The sequence below is a fragment of the Schistocerca serialis genome, chromosome 10, assembly GCF_023864345.2.
Source record: "Schistocerca serialis cubense isolate TAMUIC-IGC-003099 chromosome 10, iqSchSeri2.2, whole genome shotgun sequence".
In the NCBI taxonomy this organism is placed as follows: Eukaryota; Metazoa; Arthropoda; class Insecta; order Orthoptera; family Acrididae; genus Schistocerca; species Schistocerca serialis.
In genome coordinates this window covers 185,337,989-185,356,325 of record NC_064647.1, presented here as the reverse complement: position 1 = coordinate 185,356,325, position 18,337 = coordinate 185,337,989, and the positions used below count along the sequence as shown (strand labels likewise).

General features: G+C 43.1%; 1 protein-coding gene across 1 annotated transcript in view; it reads right to left on the bottom strand.

Moving 5' to 3' along the window:
• LOC126424847 (UDP-glucosyltransferase 2-like) overlaps positions 1-8,193 on the bottom strand; it is a 41,980-nt gene extending 33,787 nt beyond the window's left edge. The window contains exon 1 of the mRNA XM_050087657.1: positions 8,132-8,193. The gene's annotated coding sequence lies outside the window, so the exon portion shown is untranslated. The remainder of the gene's footprint in view (positions 1-8,131) is intronic.
• Between the last annotated feature and the right edge of the window lie 10,144 nt (positions 8,194-18,337).

Here is an 18,337-nt window from a genome sequence, read left to right as displayed (position 1 = left end):
AGGAAGGCATATATCATGAAAAATCAGTGTTATAATAAGATGATGATGAAGCCCCATATTCCGTAACAGAGCGTAGGGGACGATGCAGGAGACCCGCACCGCCGTAGTGGCAAGGTCCTAGTGAAGGTGGTTTGCCATTGCCTTCCTCCGACCGTAGTGGAGATGAATGATGATGATGATGATGATGAACACGACACAATAACACCCAGTCATCTCGAGGCAAGATTCCCCGCCGGGCATCGAACCCCGGACCCCGTGCTCGGGAAACGAGAACGCTACCTGAAGACCACGAGCTGCGGACGTTTTAATAAGGCAAATATACACACGATTGGCCTAAACAGGTAGGAGGCGACGTCGGGGCTGATGAGTTTGGACTCAGGAGAAATGTAGGGGACAGTACACGTGAGACAGCACAGAACTTTCGAATAATACAACGTGGGGAGGACACGACGTTGGGATCACAGGCTTACTTCAAACTTTGTACACCTTTAGTAGGCCATTAAAATAACATAATGTGCAACCAGTAGGGTGCACTACTCTGGAAATTAAGAGAAAATCTCCAAAGAAGTTTAACGCGTCAGTTATGTGGCTTAAGTGTCAGTGCCTAAGTGCGGCACATCAGAATTCATGGTTGTCAAGTGGGGCAGGCACTGTAGCTCAGCGAGTTCGGCCAGAGGGTTAGCTGCTCTGTGTAGTAAAAAAACTGAGTAATGAACTTTAATGAGTGTCAACGGACGTTCGGCGCGAACAAATTCAATGAACAATAACGAACAAAAAGAGATTTAAAAAAAGTCATAGCTTTCGAGCTTCGTAAGACGAACGTGTGTGAGGCGACAGTTCGACTCCCACCCAAACTTAATTATTCATATTTTTTTCATCAATGGTCATATTGTTTAATTTATATGACATTTGAGAGGTAATAGAATGCAAAAACCCACGTTTGTTTGCATGAGGTTTCAATATATGTTTTCCATGTTGTATGACAAAATAGCATCCTGCAATGTGTGATGTCGACAGCACATTTGACGAGTAACTGTACATTACTCTTGTGGTCTGGCACACTGTGATTTACTACATTACTGACTGTGAATAACGTCAGTGGCGTCATTATTTATCGACGTTTGACTTGGACTTCCCTAGCTTTCCCTCGTCCTCGAAATTTAATTAGTAAATAGTCAAATAACGTATTATATTCACTAGGGTTTTTTCTATTATATTACCTCTCAAATGTCATGTAAATTTAATAATGTGACAAGTGGTGAAAAAAATATCGATTACAAACCTTCGCCACGTCCACACTCCTTTCCCAAAGCGCGAACGTTAACCACATAACCACAATGACTCCTTACGGCCAGTATCTTCGCAAAGGTACAGCAATCGTACACTAAAGCGCCAAAGCAACTGGTATAGACATTTGTATTCGAATACAGATATATGTAAAGAGGCAGAATAAGGTCCTGCGGTCGGCAATGCCTCTATAAGACAACAAGTGGCGCAGTTGTTAGATTGGTTACTACTGCTACAATGGCAGGTTATCAAGATGAACGTGGTTTTATAGTCGGCGCACGAGCGATGGAATACAGCATCTCCGAGATAGCGATGAAGTGGGGATTTTCCCGTACGACTGTTTCACAAGTGTACCGTGAATATCAGGAATCTGGTAAAACATCAGATCTCCGACTTCGCTGCGGCCGGAAAAAGATCTTGCAAAGACGGGATCAACGACTGAAGAGAATCGTTCAACATGATAGAAGTGCAACCCTTCCACAAATTGCTACAGATTTAAATGTTGGGCCATCAACGAGTGTCAGCATGCAAACTATTCGACGAAACATCATCGAAATGGGCTTTCGGAGCCGATGACCCACTCGTGTACCCGCGATGTCTGCACAACACAAAGCTTTACGTCTCGCCTGGGGCCGTGAACACCGACAATGGCCTGTTGATGACTGAAGACATGTTGCCTGGTCGAACGAGTCTCGTTTCAAATTGTATCGAGCGGATGGACGTGTACGGGTATGGAGACAACCTCACGAATTCATGGACCCTGCATTTCAATAGGGGACTATTCAGGCTGGTGGAGGCTCTGTAATGGTGTGGGGCGTGTCTACGTGGAGTGGTATGGGACCCCTGTTACGTCTAGATACGACTCTGACATGTGACACGTACGTAAGCATCCTGTCTGATCACCTGCATCCATTCATGTTCATTGTGCCTTCCGGCGGACTTCGGCAATTCCAGCAGAACAATGCTACACTCCACATGTTCAGAATTGCTACAGAATGGCTCCAGGAACACGCTTCTGAATTTAAACACTTCCGCTGGCCACCAAACTCTCCAGATATGCACATTATTGAGCATATCTGGGATACCTTGGAAGTTGCTGTTCAGAAGAGATCTCCACCCCGTCGTACTGTTACGGATTTATGGTCAGCCCTGTAGTAATCATGGCGTCAGTTCCCTCCAGCACTACTTCAGACATTAGTCGAATCAATGCCACGTCGTGTTGCGGTTCTTCTGCGTGATCTTGAGGGCCCTATACGATATTAGGCAGTTGTAGCAGTTTCTTTGGCTCTTTAGTGTGTAATAGACGCGCAAAACTCCTCGTGTGAGTTTCTTGGATTTGCCAGAGTAGTGCACCTTACTGCTTCCACATTATATTGTTTTAATGGCTACTAAACGCGTACAAAGTCTGAAGTATGTCCGCAATCCCAACGACATGGTCTGCCATTGTTATAACGCAGATTGAATAATGACAAACCCAAATTTAAACACTGTTAAGTGTAATATGATTTATGTAATGCTGAAATTGTGAGGGATGAATTACGTAGAGTCGGAGTTAATTTATAACTTGTACAGAAATAAGACAGCAGTTGTAAGAGGCGAAGAACCTGAAACGAACGTGAATTTGAGAAGGTTATGGATCAGGGTTGTAACCTATCCCTCATGCTAATCGGGGTGTACATGAAGCAAGCAGTAAAGGAAACACAAAAGAAATTTGTAAATGTAATTAGTGTTCAGTCTTTTCCGGGGACGCTAAGATTCTATTACGGACAGCAAAGGACTTGGGAGATCAGATGAACAGAATGGATTGTTGATTGGCGACTCCATGGAGTGCTGCTGTATGCATAACGACCTTATATGTTAAATTAAAAGGAAGGTCAGCGTTGGCCGTAATATTGATGTTTTATTGATAGCAGAATCGATTTTCGATCACATAGTGATCATCTTCAGTGCCGTACAAATTAAACTCAGACACTGGTATCAAGTTATCAATAACCAAAACTGAGAAGCGATCACAGTAACAGTTATTGTGATCGTTTCTCAATTTTGGTTATTGATAACTTGATACCAGTGTCTGAGTTTAATTTGTACAGCACTGAAGATGATCACTATGTGATCTAAAATCGATTCTGCTATCAATAAAACATCAATATTGCGGCCAACGCTGGCCTTCCTTTTAAAGAATGGATTGTGTCTTGAAGAAAGGTTATATGATGAATATCAATAAATGTTAAATACGGATAAAGGAGTATAGCCATTTACAAGAATTGATATATTGCTGCTTTAACACATTGACTAATTTGTAAAGGAATCACACGTTTGAAGGCGTTTTATACATGGCAGTTCGATTCTTTAAAGAATCAGAGTTCGGGGATTTAGCTGTACTAGTATCGCTTGTGGTCGAACTTCGACCAACTGTGAGTGGACCCAATCTGGGGTAAAAAGTGCCATGTATCTTAAAGTGATGATCTCCACGTAAAACTGTTGCTGAAATGTTAGTCTGAGAACTGACCCATAACAAATGCTGCATAGTAGCTATGAGTATTCTTGAAACAATTCTTTGATTTCGCTTTAATTGATCGATCATTTGAAGTGAGTCTTTGATACAGTGCGTTAAAGAGTAAATTTTATGTTAACAGCGGCACACTAACTTTCCCTTTATGACAACACAGTGCGAATGCCGTTGTATTGCGGTACAGTAGTCTCTGATTTGAAATAATTTGCATTATGAAATATGCACTGTATATTCATGAAACTGCAATTATAACTGTTAAAATTATTTAGAATCACATTTAAATGTATCCTTCAAAACGACAACAGAATTATCATTATCAATGTGAACGTTACTCCTATTATTGTGCCTGTGCAAATATTGTGTCTCTAGCTCTTCGTCTTTCAGCCCAACCCGTTAGTGTTCTTCTTCAATGCATAACTTAAAACAAATACATTCTCCGAATAATAAGGGAAGTCCTAGCCATCAAAATGAAGAAATTGAAAATTAGGAACACTTCAAAGTTTGTGGTGACAACGACTAACGAATACAAAGTTAGCCCCATTTACTCTCAGACAGAAGTGAGAAAACAACGATAATAAACAACGTTTGTTGCCCCCGACCGCTTGGTTACTACGTTTTGCTTTCCACTGCTCACAACTTCAGCAACGTAGCAGTTGTGGCATTGTAGATGCCCGGTAAGCTTGTGTTACTGCAAATGAAATAACTGTAACATTTATACATGAGAATCCGTAGAATGCATTTTCACGAAACATTGTTTACCTTCATGCGTTATCCCTACCGTTGCACCTGGTCAGTACACAGGGTGGAAATTGCTAGCACTTCAATTTTCGATGTTCACGTACTGGAGACTTTAATGCGCGGTAGGGAAGGTGTCATCAGAATTATGAATGTGAAAGGATCTGCTTCTTTACCACTCTTAGCGGCTACGTAGATACCTTTTCCCTGTGCACGTCTATGGCAAAGTGCCTTTCAAATTATATAAGTTTCATTGGTCTCCGTGTATAATTAATATTAAAAAGCCGGTAGTTCAAAATGGCTCTGAGCACTATGGGACTCAACTGCTGAGGTCATTAGTCCCCTAGAACTTAGAACTAGTTAAACCTAACTAACCTAAGGACATCACAAACATCCATGCCCGAGGCAGGATTCGAACCTGCGAGCGTAGCGGTCTTGCGGTTCCAGACTGCAGCGCCTTTAACCGCACGGCCACTTCGGCCGGCCCGGTAGTTCAGTTTTCGTGTTCACGTGGTAATATTATGATAATGTAATTACCGCTACGCCAGACAAATCATTCTATCGTAGATATTTAGAGGTTTCCGCGAGAAGCCGAGAGGAGGGGTGTCCGTAGTCTAATATAAATTTAAATATTAGGAAGTTTTTTTGAAAATATGTGTGTGAAGTGTTGCCTCGTATGAAAGAGAAATGCGTGCAATGAACCGCATAGGCCAGAGGGAAATAAAAGCTTTTGGAAGTCTATTGTAACGGAAGAATGCTAAAAGTGGTTGGTTAGCTCAAGTACTGAATCCAGCTGATGAGAAAGGGATATGTGGCACAAAACAACGTAAAGTAGGTACCGGTAATACGACGCGTACTTAGGCACCAATGAATAGTTAGTTTGGCAATCAAAGGAAATGGATGTAGACATCCGTAAGCGGGTTCGTACGGATGTAAGTTGCAGAAGCTGTGTAGAAATGAAGAAACTTGCACTGTATACAGAGCCGCTTCAAACCAACGGTTGGACTGAAGACCCGTCAGATGTAGAAGTAATTTCGGGTGTGCCCCAGGGAAGGGTGTTGTCACCCTTGCTGTTCACGTAGTATATTAATGACCTTGCAGACAATATTAATAATGAAATCACGCTTTTTGCAGATGATGCAGTTGTTTATAATGAAGTATTGTCTGAGAGAAGCTGCTTGAATATTCAGTCAGATGTTAATAAATTTCAACGTGGTGCAGAGATTGGAAATTTGCTTTAAATGTTCAGAAATGTAAAATTTTGCACTTCACAAAATGAGAAAACGTAGTCTCCTATGACTATAATGTCAATGAGACACTGTTGGAATCGGCCAACTCGTACAAATACCTGGGTGCAGTACTCTGATGCGATATGAAATGGAATGCTCACATAGCTACAGTCGTGGGTAAAGCAGGTGGTAAAGTTAGGTTTGTTGGTAGAATACTGGCCAAGTGCAATCAGTCTACAAAAGGGATTGCTCACAAATTAAGTTTGTGGGACCTGTACCAGATAGGATTAACAGCAGACATTGAACGTATACGGAGAAGGGCAGCACGAATGGTCACAGATTTGTTTAATTCGTGGGAAACTGTCACAGAGACACTGAAGTTGTGTGACTGAATTCGTGATTTCCTGTCAGAAAGATCACAGTTCGTACTAATAGACGGAAAGTCATCGAGTAAAACAGTAGTAATATCCGGCGTTCACCAAGGAAGTGTTATAGGCCCTCTATTATTCGTGATCTATATTAACCACATAGGAAACAATTTGAGTAACCGTCTTAGCTTGTTTGTAGATGATGCTGTCATTTACCGTCTTGTAAAATCATCAGATGATCAAACCGACTTGCAAAATGATTTAGATAAGATATCTGTATGGTGCGAAAAGTGGCAATTGACTCTGAATAAGGAAAAGTGTGAAGTTATTCACATGAGTACTAAAAGAAATCAGCTAAATTTCGATTATGCGACAAGTCACACAAATCTGAAGGATGTAAATTGAACTATATACTTAGGGATTACAATTACAAATAACCTAAATTGGAACGATCAAAAAATGGTTCAAATGGCTCTGAGCACTATGGGACCTAACATCTGAGGTCATCAGTCTCCTAGAACTTAGAACTACTTAAACCTAACTAACGTATGGACATCACACACATCCATGCCCGAGGCAGGATTAGAACCTGGAACGATCACATAGATAATATTCTGGGTAGAGCAAACCAAAGACTGCTTCATTGGCAGAACACTTAGAAGGTGCACCAGGCCTACCAAAGAGACTGCATACACCACGCTTGTCCGCCCTATTCTGGAGTATTGCTGTGCAATGTGGGATCCACATCAGGTGGGACTGATGCACGGCATCGAAAAAGTACAAAGATGGGCAGTTCGCTTTGTATTATCGCGAAATAGGGGAGATAATGTCACAGACGTGATAAGTGAATTGGAGTGGCAATCATTAAAACAAAGGCGTTTTTCGTTGCGACGGGATCTTCTCATGAAATTTCAATCACCAGTTTTCTCCTCCGATTGCGAAAACATTCTGTTGGCACCCACCTACGTAGGGAGAAATGATCATCACGATAAACCAAGAGAAATCAGGGCTCGCACAGAAAAATTTAAGTGCTCGTTTCTCCGCGTGCCGTTCGAGAGTGGAACGGTAGAAGACAGCTTCAAGGTGGTTCATTGAACCCTCTGCCAGGCACTTTATTGTGAACAGCAGAGTAATCACGTAGATGTAGATGAAGGAACTGAACTGGCAGACCCACGAAGACAGATGTAAACCATCCTGAGAAAGTCTGCCCTAAGTTTCAAGAATTGGCTTTAAATGATTACTCTCGGGACGTACTACAACACCCTACACATCGCTCATGCAGCACAGAGGCATGCAAACCATCTGTAGTGTTGGCAGAAGAGCCAACACCGTGTTACTAGAGGAGGCCGAAATGCACGCGTTTTAGCTCACGCAGGCTGGCGTGAGGAGGGAAGAACTATACTGACGTGAGGTCTGGTACATGACAAGGAATGAGAATTCAGAAAGCGGACGTAATTAGTTTCAGACTTAACTTTAATCCATTGATGATGAATGTCGCTCTTGACGGTACATGATTCACAATATTATATGTTCAGAATAGTAACTGAATATGGCGCCTTGCTAGGTCGTAGCAAATGACGTAGCTGAAGGCTATGCTAAACTGTCGTCTCGGCAAATGAGAGCATATGTAGACAATGAACCACCGTTAGCAAAGTCGGCTGTACAACGGGCGAGTGCTAGGAAGTCTCTCTAGACTAGACCTGCCGTGTGGCGGCGCTCGGTCTGCAATCACTGATAGTGGCGACACGCGGGTCCGACGTATACTAACAGACCGCGGTCGATTTAAAGGCTACCACCTAGCAAGTGTGGTGTCTGGCGGTGACACCACACTATCATTATTCCCGCCCTCCATACATGAATGGGACAGGAAGAAAACCTAATAACTGCTACAGTTGAATGTACCCTCTGCCATGCACGTTACGGTGCTTTGCAGACCATAGAGGTAGGAGTAGAAGACTGCAACAACAACAGAGCGGAATATCAATATGAGTAAAACCAACCTGTTACGGACGCCGGCACAGTAGATGTCGGTGAGTAAGGTGCTATCGGTACTGCAGTATCTGTGGGAATGAGGCTCCCAGCGATCGCCCAGCTGATATATCCGCGCGGCGCGGCCTTGCACAGGATGAGCTGACACTATCTCAAGGTCACACGCGCGCATGGCTCGTCATGCGGTCCGGACCCGTACGCTTAACGGACGCCCGCGCACTGAGCCCTACCCTCGAGCAACACCGAGCAGCCGGAAAGCAGCGCCGTGGAAACGCTAAGTCCCATACCTCCAGACATCGCGCCTCTGTTCCACCAGGATCCCTCACTCCTCGGTTGCGCACGTTATTACGCAAAGTTACGAAAGCAAACCTGGTTCCTGAGACCTGTTTGCACGATATCGATAAATTGCAAGTAGGTCTACACCCTTACTAGGATAGGTCGTACTACCTACATGTCTTTCAGTGCTCCCATGGCGCTCACAACTTCCCTTTCAACTACTTTATTTGCTTCCTTCCGATTGACACAGTGTTGCGCAATATTGTGGGTGGTTGTGCTGCATAAAGGCAACACCAAATTTTCAGAAAGCTCAGGCTCCACTCTCGGACAAGCTATGTTCAAATTTACCTACGATGTGTTCAAATGGCTCTAAGCACTATGGGACTTAACAGCTGAGGTCATCAGTCCCCTAAACTTAGAACTACTTAAACTTAACTAACCTAAGGACATCCATGCCCGAGGCAGGATTCGAACCTGCGACCGTAGCAACCGCGTGGTTCTGGACTGAAGTGCCTAGAACCGCGCGGCCACCACGACCGACCAATTACCTACGATGTACCTAAATTTAAAGAGAAAACACAAGATGGTTTCTAATGCCATACAAACACAAACTCACACATAAAATCATCAACATTTTCAAAAGACAGGACATAAACATAGCGTACACAACAGTTCTGTCCAAAAATACATTCCAAAACTAACAATAGACACAGACATATACCAGAAAGCAGGCATATATCAATTACAGAGCAACACTTGTGATGACAGGTATATAGGACAAACAGGAAGAACATTGGATGTTAGATACGAAGAATACACACATGCTGGAAGTGTGGGACAAACCTCTCGGCATTTCCAGAACACCTGACAGAACACAACCACAAACCAACCTCTAGAGAAAAAGACACGAAAATAGTTAGAATCGACAACAAAAAACACCTCCTAACTCTGCAAGGAAACTACGACGTACAGAAAACCGAAGCAGAAAAAAAAAAAGAAAAAGAAAACTGTTGAATGATCAAGTACATATGACAAACAACTCATTGCTTGCGGTAATAGATAATGTAATAGAGTAGCACTCCAACAAAGAGTAATATTAGTAATAATACCACCAACCCCCTTTCGACTACTTGTCCATGAATCCCTCCACAAAACATGTAGATCACATACACACACACACACACACGTGCGCGCGCGCACATGCACACATACAAATTGCACACAAAAGGGTACGTATACACTCTTTATCTCTCTTACACCACAAAATACTAATCCATATATATACAGGGTGGTCCATCTGAAGTTTCAGATGAGATTACCTGGAAAACTATACATTGTGTAAGACAAGTTCGTTAGCTCAAAGGGGGACATCAAATGATACTTCACGTGACCCCCAGCCCCCGCCCCCTTGGGTGGGGTGGGGGGCAGCTTGTAAATCTTAAATGGAAACCCCCATTTTTTATTGCAGATTCGGACTCTCCACAAAAAAGTAATCGAGTTTTGTCCGAAAATTTTTTTTAAATCATTGACAGATGGCGCTGAAATCGAGAAAAATTAAAATTGGGGAAGAACGATTTATTTAGAATGATCTGAGAAAGACGCATCAAATCGGCCGAAAATGTGCACCCTATATATATACTCATTGTCTCCCTCTTAGGACTGAGGTGGCGCAGTGGTTAGCACACTGGACTCGCATTCGGGAGGACTACGGCCATCCTGATTTAGGTTTTCCGTGATTTCCCTAAATCGCTTCAGGCTAATGCCGGGATGGTTCTCTTGAAAGGGCACGGCCGGCTTCCTTCCCCATCCTCTTTATATATCTTCTGTTCCAGGACAGCTTCCCATTTGTGTCTTTTCTCTTCCACATCTAATCTTATAGTCTCTATCCAGAGTTTTCTTGGTCTTTCTCGTCGTCTCCTTCCTGCGAAGTTCAGGTTGAAATACCATTTGGCAGGTCTTTGGCCATTCATTCTCTTTATGTGCTCATACCACTTAAGCGTGGGTTTCTTTATGAACAGGAGCCTCAATACCAGCTACTTTTCTGTTCACCTTATTCCTAATTTCGTCCTTTCTAGTTGTTTGGTTCATGGTTCTGTTGAATCTCGCTTCTGTTTCCTGAATTCTGCTGAGGTCTTTGTTTAATAGGGTACATGTTTCTACACCATATGTTATGATTGTTACGAAATAGGTGTGGTACATGGTCGCTTTTGCTTTTCGTGGCATTTTATCATCCCAGAGGAGATTTCTGATTTGACTGAAAAAACTGTATGCTTTTTGTATTCTGGTGTTGTCTTTCGAGATAATGCTTCCTAGGTACTCGAAATGTGAGACAGATTCTACTTTGACTCCTTCTAGAAATATATTTGAAGTTGTTCCTTGCCTGTTGATGGTTATTTCTGCTGCCCCAGTTTTACTTACTTTTAGTCCGAAATTTTTGAATGTGTTGTTCCAATCATTAAGTTTCTTCTGTGCTTCAGTTTCTGTCCCTCCCCATACTATCAAATCATCAGGGTATTTCGTTCACTGTCTATTTTATTGACAGATTGTATGACCTTGTCCATTACTATTACAAATAGTGGCGATAGGGCACTTTCTTATTGGACACCACTCTTTGTTTCAAACAATTCTGATCGTCCGTTACCTATGTGGACACAGCTGTAACACTTTTGGTACAGCATCTTCACATTATCCATTAGGTACTTTGGTACCTTTAGGCCTTCCTAACATTCCCATATCTTGTTCTGAGGAACATTGTCATGTTGTTGTTGTTGTGGTGGTCTTCTGTCCTGAGACTGGTTTGATGCAGCTCTCTATGCTACTCTATCCTGCGCAAGCTTCTTCATCTCCCAGTACTTACTGCAACCTACGTCCTTCTGAATCTGCTTAGTGTATTCTCCCTCTATGATTTTAACCCTCCACACTGCCCTCATATGCTAAATTTGTGATCCCTTGATGCCTCAGAACATGTCCTACCAACCGGTCCCTTCTTCTTGTCAAGTTGTGCCACAAACTCCTCTTCTCCCCAATCCTATTCAATACCTCCTCATTAGTTATGTAATCTACCCATCTAATCTTCAGCATTCTTCTGTAGCACCACATTTCGAAAGCTTCTATTCTCTTCTTGTCCAAACTATTTATCTTCCATGTTTCACTTCCATAAATGGCTACGCTCCATAAGTATACTTTCAGAAACGACTTCCTGACACTTAAATCTATACTCGATGTTAACAAATTTCTCTTCTTCACAAACGCTTTTCTTGCCATTGCCAGTCTACATTTTATATCCTCTCTACTTCGACCATCATCAGTTATTTTGCTCCCCAAATAGCAAAACTCCTTTACTACTTTAAGTGTCTCATTTCTTAACCTAATTCCCTCAGCATCACCCGACTTAATTCGACTACATTCCATTATCCTCGTTTTGCTTTTGTTGATGTTCATCTTGTATCCTCCTTTCAAGACACTGTCCATTCCATTCAACTGCTCTTACAAGTCCTTTGCTGTCTCTGACAGAATTACAATGTCATCGGTGAACCTCAAAGTTTTTATTTCTTCTCCATGGATTTTAATACCTACTCCGAATTTTTCTTTTGTTTCCTTTACTGCTTGCTCAATATGCAGATTGAATAACATCGGGGAGAGGCTACAACCCTGCCTCACTCGCTTCCCAACCGCTGCTTCCCTTTCATGCCCCTCGACTCTTATAACTGTCATCTGGTTTCTGTACAAATTGTAAATAGCCTTTCGCTCCCTGTATTGTAACCCTGTCACCTTTAGAATTTCGAAGAGAGTATTCCAGTCAACATTGTCAAAAGCTTTCTCTAAGTCTACAAATGCTAGAAACGTAGGTTTGCCTTTCCTTAATCTTTCTTCTAAGATAAGTCGTAAGGTCAGTATGGCCTCACGTGTTCCAATATTTCTACGGAATCCAAGGTTGGCTTCTACTAGTTTTTCCATTCGTCTGTAAAGAATTCGCGTTAGTATTTTGCAGCTGTGGCTTATTAAACTGATTGTTCGCTAATTTTCACATCTGTCAACACCTGCTTTCTTTGGGATTGGAATTATTACATTCTTCTTGAAGTCTGAGAGTATTTCGCCTGTCTCAAACATCTTGCTCACCAGATGGTAGAGTTTTGTCAGGACTGGCTCTCCCAAGGCCGTCAGTAGTTCTAATGGAATGTTGTCTACTCCCAGGGCCTTGTTTCGACTCAGGTCTTTCAGTGCTCTGTCAAACTCTTCACGCTGTATCATATCTCCCATTTCATCTACATTCTCTTCCATTTCCAGAATATTGTCCTCAAGTACGTCGCCCTTGTATAGACCCTCTATATACTCCTTCCACCATTCTGCTTTCCCTTCTTTGCTTAGAACTGGGTTTCTATCTGAGCTCTTTATATCCATTCAAGTGGTTCTCTTTTCTCCAAATGTCTCTTTAATTTTCCTGTAGGCAGTATCTATCTTACCCCTAGTGAGTTAAGCCTCTACGTCCTTACATTTGTCCACTAGTCATCGCTGCTTAGCCAATTTGCACTTCCTGTCGATCTCATTTTTGAGACGTTTGTATTCCTTTTTGCCCGCTTCATTTACTGCATTTTTATATTTTCTCCTTTCATCAATTAATTTCAATATTTCTTCTGTTACCCAAGGATATCTACTAGCCCTCGTCTTTTTACCTACTTGATCCTCTGCTGCCTTCACTACTTCATCCCTCAGAGCTACCCATTCTTCTTCTACTGTATTTCTTTCCCCCATTTGTGACAATTGTTCCCTTATGCTCTCCCTGAAACTCTGTACAACCTCTGGTTTAATCAGTTTGTCCAGATCCCATCTCCTTAAATTCCCACCTTTTTGCAGTTTCTTCAGTTTTAATCTACAGCTCATAACCAACAGATTGTGGTCGGAGTCCACATCTGCCCCTGGAAATGTCTTACAATTTAATACCTGGTTCCTAAATCTCTGTCTTACCATTATATAATCTATCTGATACCTTCTAGTATTTCCAGGATTCTTCCATGTATACAACCTTCTTTTATGATTCTTGAACCAAGTGTTAGCTATGATTAAGTTATGCTCTGTGCAAAATTCTACCAGAATCTTTCATTTCTTTCCCCCAATCCATTTTCACCTACTACGTTTCCTTCTCTCACTTTTCCTACTCTCGAATTCCAGTCACCCATGACTATTAAATTTTCGTCTCCCTTCACTACCTGAATAATTTCTTTTATCTCATCATACATTTCATCAATTTCTTCATCATCTTCAGAGCTAGTTGGCATATAAACTTGTACTATTGTAGTAGGTGTGGGCTTCGTGTCTATCTTGGCCATAATAATGCGTTCACTATGCTGTTTGTAGTAGCTCACCCGCACTCCTATTTTTTTTATTCATTATTAACCCTAGTCCTGCATTACCCCTATTTGATTTTGTATTTATAACCCTGTATTCACCTGACCAGAAGTCTTGTTCCTCCTGCCATCGAACTTCACTAATTCCCACTATATCTAACTTTAACCTATCCATTTCCCTTTTTAAGTTTTCTAACCTACCTGACCGATTAATGGATCTGACATTCCACGCTCCGATCCGCAGAACGCCAGTTTTCTTTCTCCTGATGACATTGTCATATGCTTTCCCAATGTGCACAAATAAAATCACAAGATTTCTTCCATACTCCCAGTGCTTTTCTCTCAGTTTTCTTATTGCAAAAAATAAGATCCATAGTCCTCGGTCTTTCCTTAATCCCTATTGTTCTTCCTCAAGCAAAGATGCTACTATCTTTCTAATTCTCATTTCTATGATCTTTTCAAACAGTTTCAGGGTGTGTGACAGCAACGTGATGCTGCTATAATTTCCACACTTCCATCGACTGCACTTTTTGAACATAGGGATGATGACTCCTTTACTCCACTCTTCTGGAGCAAAGGAGTCATCATCCCCCATTCACACCACATAAATAATGCACCTTTTTATTATCTTCAAAATTATAACTCAGTACATTATAAATGAGGACAGCTACCAACTCGTATGCTGCCTGTCTGTGCTACGTGTATAACAGATCTGACATTCAACTTAATAATTAACAATTAGAATAAATTTATTATTTTTCACATTTCGCGTTCTTAGATTTCACGAAGTTCTTCCTTCCGCACTGCCCGCTCCATGAAATTCCCATCTACACCTGAGCAAGTAAAGTCGTTCCTTACAGCCACCGGATCGTTATCACTGGTATCAGCACATACGATTTAAAGGACCTCCCAACAGTGGGTGCGCACCACTTATCTCCTACTCTCAGTCACGAACATTTTTTCTCTGACCTATGTATCTCGTGGTTATAATTAAACTTTCCCTGTTTAACACTTTAAAACACGGGAACTTTTTACCATACGAGTACCAAACATGGTAGCATAAATGTCAAGGGCATGGGGAAGAGAAATAATGGAGAAACACTTTTAATATGCTGCTACGGTACATCGTGCCATTCCATACAGGTACCATTACTGCTACAAAACGGGCTCAATATGGCGCCAATCAGTGTCCAGAAGAGTCTGAACGCGCAGGATTGCATTCTGCACAGCAGAACGAAGCATGTCGATAGGTATGTTTGGTACCTCTCTTGATTCGCTGCGCTTCAGATCAGCGCATTAGTGAATGTTCCCCTGCTAAACCCTGTCCTTCAGGTGGCTACACAACCAGAAATCACAGGGAGTGATATCAGGTGATTGTGCCGGCCAAGCATTTGGAGGCGATCTTCTGATATTTCGATCGTTTCGAAATGCGTTTCGGAGAAGCAGGTGAACTTCACGAGCGATGTGCGGTGGGGCCCCATCTTGCATGAAAACTGTTGATTTCCATGCGTCTCTCTCCTCTAGAGCGGGTATGACATGCGGGCGAAGAATATCGCAGTACCGCTGGCCAGTCACATTCCACGTCTTTGGTCCTTGAGTGCCAACCTGTTCAAAAAAGAATGGGCCAATGATGAACGTAGCCGTGAAGCCACGCCATACGGTGACACGTTCACAATACAGAGGTACGTCATGCACAGTGACTGGAGATGAAGATCCCCATACTCGGCAATTCTGTGTTTTCACCTCACCGCTAGAGAAAAATGAGCTTCGTCTGTCAATAGAACGGTCCAGGGCCAGCCCTCATCAACTTCAATCCTTGCGAGAAAGTGAAGGTAGAAGTCAACACGTTGTTGTGCGTCCTGGAGTGCAAGCTGCTGTACGATATGGATCTTGTACGGATACCATCTGAGAATGGTTCGAAGCGCTTTCAATACAGTGGACTACGGAATATTCAACTGTCGTGATACAGCACGCGTCCTGACGATTGGGAATTGCGCGCAGCGTTGTCTGGCATAGCAACAGCGATTTCATAAGCCACCTCTCTTCCCAGAGCGACGCCCAGTTCTCCAGTTGATTCGAACTTCATCATGCTCCGCACATCAGGTGGAGAAAGAGGACCCTTCCATAATCCTTTCAGCCGGTGATATTCCCGAAGTGCACCTCCGATAGCTGAGTGGTCAGCGTGATGGAGTGTTGTGCTACGGCCCCGGGTTCGATTCCCGGGTGGATCGGAGATTTTCTTCGTTCAGGGACTGTTTGTTGTGTTGTCTTCATCATCATTTCATCCCCATCCGGCGCGCAGGTCGCCCAATGTGGCGTCGAATGTAATAAGACCTGCACCAAGGCGGCGGGACCTGCCCTGCAAGGGGGCCTCCCGGCCAATGACGCCAAACGCTCGTTTCCATATCCAGTGCAGCTGCAGCATTACTGTTGTTTTGATAATAGATACTCACTAATAGTGCCCTGCTCCTTTTGTCCAGACTCACGTTGCACATCAACAAGTGTACTGTGACTGGTCAGGTTTGTGAGACTATGAATCAAGATGACTGATCCCGACACCTGTTGGCCATAGTTGGAAATGGACGGTGGTGCTGTTTCACATGGTAATCAGATGCCCCATACTCTGGACATTAATGCTGCCAAGTTTGGTACTCGTAAGGTAATTAGTTTCCGTGTTATAACGTGTTAAAAATGGTTCATATGGCTCTGAGCACTATGGGACTTAACAACTGAGGTCATCAGTCCCCTAGAACTTAGAACTACTTTAACCTAACTAACATAAGGACATCACACACATCCATGGCCGAGGCAGGATTCGAACATGCGACCGTAACAGTGGCGCGGTTCCGGACTTCGCGCCTAGAACCGCTCGGCCACACCGGCCGGCTATAACGTGTTAAATGGGGAACCACCCCGCATTTAAAGACGTGATACCTCTCATTCAGGGAACCTCTCATTCAGGGAACAACCGTAGGTGCAAGCATAAGCGGCCAAAGGCACTACTAGCTAGGGCATAACCACCTATGGCAAGCAACATACACCCACAGGCGACAAACGTCGGCAAGCCCCTGCATAGCAGCAACGTTGACTGGATATACCAGCTGCTATTAAAGCCGACCAACGGGCTACAGCAGGGAAACCGACGAGCTCTCCCACTGACGCACAAACAAATCGCCAACATCAGCCTAGACTGTGCATCTGATATATGACCTATCGGCCCAAAACGATGATGAACCTAACTGTCACAGGTTGCTGACGCTGACCGAGAGATAAACGCCGGCACCCAGCGGCAGCCGCACAACGTCAGAGGTATCGACATGCATGATACCCACTACTAACAAAGCCTACCCTTGCATGACCTGCCGCAGGCAGCAAGACATCTGCTACTGCTCTTACTACCCGACCTAACTATCGCAGAGGTTTTTCCCTTGGTTGTTGCCTTGGCACTTTTTTCCCTCTGCCCTTCAATTCACTATCCTTCGTTCGACTTTCGACCCAATCTATCTCCAGATGAGCGCGTATTAATGGTTAACCTTAACCAGACGTACGCAGACATCGCAGTACCCACATCCTCCGACACATCGCTTTAGTGCAGAGATGGCAGTACACCTTTTGAGTTGGCCATGATGCCGGTGTGGGCATGGAGGGACTCCACCTCTTGTGTGTCATTCAGGGAATGGGATGTATCACTACGCCCTGATTGACTGTACGAAGAAAAATGAAAAAGTAAGTTATACTTATCGTCCCACACTAGGACCACAGTGCAACAGGAGAGGCGCATTGTCAGGAGAGGGTAAATCTTCCTAGTTTCCTGCAGAGAGAGTTATGCTGCAGTATGGATGACAGGTGCATCGCAGGATGAGAGCGAAATGGCTCAGCAACTGGAAACGTACTTCAGATCTGAAGCATGTGGGACAGTATGATTCTTCTGAGCAAAACGTGTGGATATAAAACAAATTCAAAGTGATTTTCTGTTGGTATGCAGACCAAATGCAGTATCGCGTTGAGCTGTGGTGGTATGGTGTCGACAAATTGACGAAGCCCATACAGAAGGGGGTGATTCTGAACGGAAAACTGCGTGGTCTAAGGGGGAATTGTCAGCGTTCGCGCATGGGTGTGTGTGTTGTCCGTAGCGTAAGTTAGTTTAAGTTAGATTAAGTAGTGTGCAAGCTTAGGGACCGATGACCTCAGCAGTTTGGACCCATAAGAACTTACCACAAATTTCCAAATTTTTGAACGGATCCCGGCGGAGGTTCGAGTCCTCCCTCGGGCATGTGTGTGTGTGTTTGTCCTTAGGATCATTTAGGTTAAGTAGTGTGTAAGCTTAGCGACTGATGACCTTAGCAGTTAAGTCCCATAAGATTTCACACCCTTTTTTTTGAACGGGAAGTCCTTATCTTATTTATTTATTTATTTATTGTTTATTTAGCGTGACCAGACTAGGGCCTTAAGACCCTCTCTTACATCTGACCAGGAACAACACATACCAAAGATTTCACAAAACGTTCACAGTAATAACAGTCATAATAATGTTAACAATGATAACAGTATTGTAATAATAGCAAAAGTGGACACTAATAACAATAATAACAATAA